The sequence below is a fragment of the Lactuca serriola genome, chromosome 5 (assembly GCF_051521515.1).
Source record: "Lactuca serriola cultivar US96UC23 chromosome 5, Lser_US96UC23_V15, whole genome shotgun sequence".
NCBI classification, from domain to species: Eukaryota; Viridiplantae; Streptophyta; class Magnoliopsida; order Asterales; family Asteraceae; genus Lactuca; species Lactuca serriola.
Window position 1 is genome coordinate 72930819 of NC_136412.1, and position 9515 is coordinate 72940333.

Genomic DNA, 9515 nt, shown 5'->3' on the forward strand with positions numbered 1-9515 from the left:
ACTTATAATATATTAATATAAATCATGAATATACTATTCTCAAAAGACTATCCATCTAAATTGTGCCGGTGAAGTGCAACCCAAATGGACCACGCCGGGTCGGGTCAAGTACATACCAAATATAGTTATGGACTTAGACATTAATCCAACAGTCTCCCACTTGGATAAGTCTAAAACTATTATTGAGTATGACTTCAAAAACCAACTGGCAATCGTAGCTCTTAAAGCCACTGTCGAACTTTGATCTTGTCAATGAACTGTGACATTTGTCAATGACTTGTCCATTAGATAAGGGATCATATATTCCTGCATTCTAGATATCATATGGACCGAGACATGGATTATAATCATTCTCTCTGTCCATTTGTTGTTTCCCGATTTCCGATTTATGATGACTGACTGATTGAACAAATCAAATCAGTCATGGCTTGGCCAAGCACTCACATGTGTCATCATTAAATCATCAAGGGGCCCACAAATATCGCTTTTATCCTGAAGGTAAAAGGAATGGATAAACTTCAAATCATATGGATTGTTCTACTACTTGTTGAGTCATACACAAAGGCATGTTTTATAACATCGAGTTACCAATGCGTTTTCGTGCAATCAATGTACAACCAACTCATAGTAACAACTCATATCTCTAGGTTTGAAGAATATAAGATATTATCGTCTCATGATCACTTGTGATAAAATCCATGAAGTGATTCAAATGAGCGCGGGTTAAATCCAATACTCAGAACTTATGAGCACCCATGAATGTTTTAGCACAACTTTGTCCACCAACTTGGACCTCTACAAGCCAATGCATGACAGTCTTGATTCATATCTACTTCCAACATATGACCGACTGTGGATGGTTTGAATAACTTAGTCATTCCGGAAGAATAACCTAGTTATTATGGAAGTCAAAACATGCAAAGTGAAACACCAGAATAAATGAATCTAATATGGTATCAAAACCTATGAATATAAATAAAACACTTTCTATTTATCACCATACTGATTACTCATGATTCATTGTTTCAGTTTTATCAACTTTATACACCAAGTATGCACTCCATGTTTGTCTATGATCCTTACTTTTGTGAAATAAACCAACTGACCAAACTTTCAATGATTCTAATCTCACACTCCCAAATCAAAATCTGTTAGATTTTAAACTTAAATGCACTACCCTCTTGTAATGAATGTGTACAAAGTCACAAAGACTTGTCAACAACCGTTACAGGTTATTCCGATGAAGACCTACTCCATGGACACAAAGCCTTATGTTAAAAGTATGCATTGCTTTGAACATGCTTCTTACACTAAGCTTTTTCTAATCTTACACAAATTTCTTCCATCTATGGAGACAACTCTATATTCCCATTTTGACTACCACTTCTGAACAAGAGTTGCGTCTTTTCAGACTATGTCAATATGGTCCTTCCAATATTAACATTATACTTCCAACTGTCCTTGAGCAACCAATCTTTGGCAAACCTTAGATTGTCCTCGACAATTGCTTAATCACTTTAGTCATGTCCAATTCTAGACATTTTCCTCTTTAATTCCCCAATGCATTTGGAAAATTCAGAAAGAATAAAGATTATAGCACATGTAATCGATCTTATACCCAAAGTAAATGGGACACAATTCATGATGTTTCACATAAAGACATGGTTCTAGACCAGTTTTTTGCCATAATAACTTTTTGTTTGCCATATTCTCAAAATTTGACTATGAAAAGGGATGCCGTAATCATAATCGAATTTTGAGAACGCAATATATAGAATTTTCTTAAGTTGAACCAATCCAACATGAAATTCATATATATATATATATATATATATATATATATATATATATATATATATATTCTTGACTAAAGGTGATTAAAATCTTAATATATGCTCTTTAGAATGATTATAAAATCAATCTAAGCTTTTTAGAATTGAAATGAAGTATAATTTCCTCTCCTTTAATTATAGAAAAACAAAATTTTCAACCCCTGCAACCTTACGAATTGAAACTTTTGTTTTCTATAATTAACATTGCTAACTTGCAATACTTATCATAATTATCATGCTCCCACTAACATGATGATTGATATCATAACACTTATGCTCCCACTAGCTTTGACATGTATCCAGAAAACAACCGGACCTCTAGAAGTCAATACTTTATTGACATTCTTACCAAAGTTTAGATTTCTGATACTAGATTGCTTTGATAAGACTTTATCAAAATCATACACCTTATCTTAGATAGCTCACAGGTGTGTCTAAACAATTTCAGAACTATGAAAAGGGATGTCGTAAGCATAGTCTCAATTGTTTAGACCTTTGCCATTTCTCATAAGTCCATGTTAGTGTGTTGGTTAACCACGCACGCTCCACTAACGACTTTGAGAACTGAAAATATCACAATTGCTATCTAATTAAAATCTACTTAGTGAAAGAATTTCCTCACCATCATTTCCATGAATCAGAGAGAAACCTTATGACACTAAGATTTTATGGCGTATGTGTTCTTATCCACGTGAATTTGTCAAACGATAATCACAAGACTAGGTTAGTGACAAATCCTAACTCATATGGATTGAACTTGTGCAATCTTAACTTCTTTCCATCTGGCAGCTCAAGGGCCTGCCATTGCTTCCAAGTAGCTATGCAAACAATTGAGAACATGTAGAACTCAAATGTATAGGTAACTTAACTGGAATGGGCATAGAAATGTCAACACGATAGGTTATAAACCTCTAGTTGTGTGCTAGCAATGAAATACAAGTTTTATTCTTGATTACTTCTTGAAACCCTTTCAGGATCTTTTAAACTCCCACTGTCTCCTTGACCTATAAGACTTTCTTGCCAAATATTCAAGAGATAGTGTGGATTCTAATCAAGACAAACACTTAACACAATTGGCCTAAGTTGGTCTCTGTTTTATCCAAAACATCACAATTTACCAAATTCAAATGTACAAGAGTCGAAAACCTTTTACTCTTACATTTCACTAGTGTTAATAAACCTTCTTTAAGATGTGTCACTCAAGTTACATTTGTGGTGGGCATGATCAGTGCACAAGAATGTGTACTCGATCCCTTAGTCCTTTACTTGACTCACACATCTATGTGAACAAGTTATTAGTCTTAATTTTCCAATGCTTGAAAGTTCTCATTCATCATACTATACAACTTGCATGATTCCAAGTTTCTGTCCAATTGAAACTTGGGTGATGAGAAACTTTCTTTATTTGGTAAATTTGGACACTACCACAAATGAAAGAATCAAAACCATTTTCCTATATTACTATCAATGGAATCATATAAACAACATTTTTTTACAAATGCCATTGTAAGGATACTTAAAATAAATAAAATAAAAAAATTTCCTTTTATTTTAAAAACTTTGCGGAAAAACTTATCCTTACAATCCATGTAAAAACTTTGTTTTTATATATATATTACTAAGTAATGTGTCATAACTCCTAAGTAACAGCTTCAAAATTCTGATGCGATCGAAGTCCATCTTCGCGATCAGAAGCAGCATATACTTCCTTTAAGATTTCTCTCTTTTCTTTGATTCTTATAACATCACCATGTGACTCAGTCACATTATGTAATAAGAATCTCCAAATAGGAGCTTAACAGAGTTAGACAATGCACTTTACCTGATGTAGAGTCAAACTTATTGGCTTTAACATCCATAGGTAAATTTGACAGCTTCATAATCAATGCTCCTTCCTTTGGCAATTTAACATATGGACCCTTTGGTAATGGTACATGTGACTATCACAGACTTAGCTTTTCTCTTTACCATTTGGTCATCCGAGTTGACTATGGCCGATCCTTTTCCATTGGAAGAGAATACTTTTTCTGGATTTCCAGTGTTACCATTGTCAATGTCCATAAAGTTTTGGGAAGTCAATCTTCTAATCAAATTTGAGTTACCAAAGCTCCAAATCATTGCTGACTCAGCAGTACCAAGCGAATAGATAAGATCATTAAAGGTCATGTCATAGTTTATTTCATAGTAGTCCCAAAGGAACTCACTATGTGACTTAGAAATTGATTGAACATCCAACTTTCTTAAGACTTTGACACCCAAATCTCCCGGCTTGTCAATATGTGACTTCATCTCCAAGATGCGATCACACATAGACCTTGCTTGCCAATAGGACTTGAGTGAACTTGAACTTGTGGGTTAGGGAGAATAATTGGAGGAGGTTGAGGAAGTGAAGTTCCAAGAGATTTGGGAGGATCATAGATGTCTGAAACAGACATCTTTTGGGAGATATTCAAGATAGTTGATCTAAAGTCCTTAATATAACACCCAATATGAAATATTAAGGCTAGGACCCATCAAACTCTTTTATAACTTGGAAGAGGGATGCCGTAATCCAAGCTATAAAATATTTGAAGGTAGGTGAATGATGATTCACCAATTTCCACCAAGATAAACGAAATGTATTATTAGGTTTTAATTGGTTTTGAAACTCCTAGATTCTTTTGAGATTCATTGAACTTTTCAAAGGCATGTTTCAATCTCGAGTGTGCCCTTCAGGTTTTGTGATTGGGATGTCGAGGATCACAAAACAAGGTGTGAAATAACCATGCAAATATACTTGGTACCCTTAATATTTACCCCTCAATCGATGTGCCGGTTAACCACACACGCTCCACCGATACTATGATAAACATTAAGTTACCCTTTCCGTACCTTGTTAAATCAAGCTAGTGTGCCGGTTAACCACACACGCTCCACTAACTGACTTAAGCAAAGTGCAAAGTGCAATTTCATGGGTTAGCACCAAATTCACATTTTCATAAGTAACTAAGATTGGGTATTAATAAGAGTTTAGTTACTTAGTATTTATCATTAATACTTTTAATGAAGGGAGAATTATATTCCTTGTCCTACCTGTTCGGCTAACGGCCCTCCACCGATCAAGGAAGCGGTGGGTGAGAGTGGACACCCATTAAACTGCCATTTTACAGGCAGTAACCTTATGCCCCCTTATAGACCACCTTCGTGAATGAGGCCTACTAATGGTAAAACGACTTTCTCTTTTACATATATATAAATATTATTAACTTATAATATTATAAAGTATAAGGGTTGAGTTTTAACTTTAAAAATTCTAAGGGCTTAACTTGGAATTAAAGTATTCATAAGGGAAAACCTTTCAAATTCCAAAACATGAGGGCAAGTTTTGAAACTATTCAAAACTCTTGGATTTTTCATAACTTATGAGTTTTAATTAAAGCTTTAAAACTTTTAATGAAGAGACTCTTGGACATCCTTAACTTGAGGACAAGTTATGGAGCCATAAAGACTATTTATAAGAAAAGACTCTTCATTTTTTTTTGTAACCTAAGACATTTTTATGAGTTTTAGGATTCATAAATGTGACTTTTCATATAACTTGAGGACAAGTTACAAAAACACATTTTATGAACAACTTTTAGATTAATTTGGATTGAAAACAACTAACACATATTTTTCATTAATCTAAACTAACTCATAAATCAAGGAAACATAAAACTTTTGGTAATCCATAACTTATGGAGTTAAATGCTTTTTTTATGATGAAACTTTTCATGTTCCATAACTTAAGAATAAGTTATGGAATTCTTTATAACATTAACACCAAATTTTGTAACTCCATAAAAACTTTAAATCAATTTTTTTAAAACCTTTTCATATCTATAACTTATGGAGGTTTCAAAAAAAGAACTCTTTAGATCAAACTTTTAAAACTAATATAATAACCATATCATTTTATCTTTTACTAAATTTGACATAATTCAACTCATATAGCAAACGATTCAAATTTTACAAATAATTAGTTTTTTTCACAAAAACAAGTAATTATCTTAAAATTTGACAAACGTAATGTTTTTTTTCTTTTTTTTTCAACTTTGAAAATAAAACATTTGCATCAATATAACAGAAAACAACCCATGGCTCTGATACCATTGTTGGGTTTTGAGCATTCTAACACTCCTAAGTGTACATACAACCCTAAATACCTCGGATCTATGTTTTCTCTATTATACATGCAAATATGAATAGTCCAAGGTATTACCCTATCTAGCATACAATCCTTGATACTTGGGTAATATAACAAGTTAGAATACATACCTTTTAATGAAGCTTGAAGTCTTGAACTTTAAGAGTTTAGCCCCAATAGTGTGGAAGCCTCAATTGGAATCACAAATCACCAAAACACCTTGGAAAACCTTTAGAGAATATGGATACTTGGCTCACACTTATGAAATCGGTTATTGCTCTCTTTAGTGTATCCACACTAGCCACTAGCCTAATTTCATGAACCATAAGACCCTTTATATAGTGTGGAGGATTAGGGTTAAACCCTAATACCCATGACCTTTCATTTCCTACGATCCATGGGTTAAAGCTCCATGGACTATCCATGAAAACTTAGCCCAACCTAAATGAACTTGGCCTACTACGCATATATATCTAAGAGTCCATATTTAATTAGTTCCTTTTGATCACTTAATAAATTATAAATTAATTCTTGATCAATACTAATTAAATAATATGATTATATATTAATATATTAGAAATTATAATATATTAATATAAATCATAAATATACTATTCTCAAAAGACTATCCATCTAAATTGTGCCGGTGAAGTGCAACCCAAATGGACCATGTCGGGTCGGGTCAAGTAGATACCAAATATATTTATGGACTTAGACATTAATCCAACAACAACATATGCCTAAATCGCTCCTAGCCAAAAACTAACAATTTAAGTGTGAAGCCTTAAACTCTTAGCCCAAAAATGTCATTCCTTTAAGGTTCAAACTTCATCCTTTAATGCTCAAGACCATCTGTTGATTAATTAAAGTCTGCCATTCCGAATTATGAAACATCCTGAAACCGAATATTACAATTCTCCCTTACTTAAATTGGATTTCTTTCTTGAAATCTGTCTCGGCTAAAATACAAAAGACCATGCCAACACAAACCCTTATGACTTCACCAATTAATCGATAATTAGTGCGATAGATAACATGGGTCCCAAGGCTAATCGAAACCTGAACAACGTCGCCACTTAAAGTCCAACCATCGGAACTTACCAAAAGACTGACGATCATTCTTCTAATATACCCATCCCCTAGTCTCTAAGACTTGGAACACTTCCATACCATGCTGAAATAAGCTCTCAAAACATCTTGACCATAACAACTAAACTAATCTCAAATCTAGAAATTAATGCCTGAAAGGCCTCCTTACAGAATTGACTTCCTGATAAGTCATCACTAACCCACTGCTCCCACGAGCAAATCAATGGACAAATCAAAACCACATGTGGTATCCAACTCCCGTATCTACTCAGGCACACAACCACTAAATAAATCATCCAAGAGACCTACAATGAACACCATGGTTTGTAGTTTCCAAACTAGTACCCCATTACTGGTAGTCTAACTCCTAATAAACATGTCTTATAATCAAACATATATTATGATGCACATTCATGACTTTCCAACAAGTCAACATCTACCAACACATGACCTAAAACTTGCCCACCACTAAGCCTATAATCGTCTTTCGATAATGCTCAAACACCCCCAAATTATACCTAAAAGACTATCGAACCAAGACCTAAGAGCCTCAACCACATAACTGTCAGACCTAACCCACGTAAGTCATATACACGATGGTTCACGATACGTCGTGACACCATCTAGTCATTGGAATGACAACTTATCTGCACTATAACATTTACACCATCATTATCCCATAGGTATGAAGAATCATGACCATCACCTTAGTGGGTCTATAGGCACTCAACCATCATCCCAATAACCTGCACGCACCCACACCTAATCGATATCTCACACTACAATACAAGACATACTAGTTTGAAACATGCAAATCATCTCAAAGTCCATGTTGAAACTATTATTTTGCTAGGTGAATAGATAGTCAAACACTTGTTCCTGCTTGAAGGCAATATATCAAACAAGAGTCATACGATAAAGACAAACCTATACTTCTCAAGTTATCTTATCCAATATCGATGGAATTTTAAGGTTATAAATTCAATGTACTTGGGGATATTCTCTTAACACTTAAGGGTACATGCAACATAGGGATCTATGTCTTTACACATTAAAAGCAACATACAGTGAACTAAAAGAACCCTAGATATAATCGAAAATCATGAGATTAGGCTTACATACCTTTTTATTGTTATAGAAAATGATATTTTTGATTCCTTCCTTGTACTTCAGAAAGAAAACACCAAAATTATGCCTGCCTCTAACGGCACACACCAAAACCCTAGAAACCTTATAATGAAGAAGAGAGAGGATGGAGGAAGAAATTTTGGCTCTAAGCATCTTGGAAGAGTATGAACAAAATTTCTAGTCCTTGGGGTCCTATTTATAGTGTGGACGACATAAAGGAAACCCTATATTTGAATAATTAAATAATATATTAAATTTATTCAAAGTAGTTATCCTTATCAGCTTTAGGAATATTCCAGAAACCCTAGAATCCTTCCCAAAATCGTGAAACCCTATTAGGGTTCTAGAATTTTATTTCCTTGCTCAATTATGAACAATTACAATTCAACCCTTTTAATTAATTCTAATTAATTACAATTAAATCTAGTTAATTTTAAAGTAATTCTTATTGATTTCACATTAATTTATTAATCATGTAAATTAACAAATCAATCATTTAATTATTGATCACATATTAATTTGTTAATCACATAGTAAATTAACAAATCAATTATCTATTTCTACTTAATATATTAATTATATAATATATTAACAAATTATTTCTTTTCTCTCTCCTTATATCATTTCTAGCTATTTCTCGTTATAAGGGCAACCCAAAAAAGACTTTGCTTTTAATTACAAGAATATACCAATTTAGTTATGAGCTTAGACACCTTAATACAAAAAATACACATGCAACCCTCATAAAACACTAGTTGGACTAAAAATATTACACCATCAAGGAGAAACACTCAACACACCTCGAGTCTGTTGCATTCCTTCAACTTTATGACTCTGGCCAAGGAGTGAGGTAGATCACAATATGATACCTTACCATGTCCAAACGAATCATTATTCTTCAAGTAACATCCAAATGAAGTCTAATATGATATTTCCATCAGATCTAAGTAGCTGAAGAACATCAAACCGCTAATGCTAACACTCTTATCAACAACCGGAACTAGATTTCGACCCATGGAAAATCTGAACAAATTTCTGACAACTCCCAACTAACTTATAGAAACTACCAAATCCAAGGGAAGACTGCAATATTACCCATGGTAATTCTGACTGAACTATGGTCGGATTGACCCAATTTACCATCTCTGCCATCGTAAAATGCCAAATATGAACTTCTAGTATTCTAAAACAACAACTAGACTCTAGGATGCAAGATGCAACATCTACATCATGAAGAAAACCAAGGGAACAACCACCTAGAATTCTGGAGATATAAAGGATAGAACCTTAACAAAAAGTTG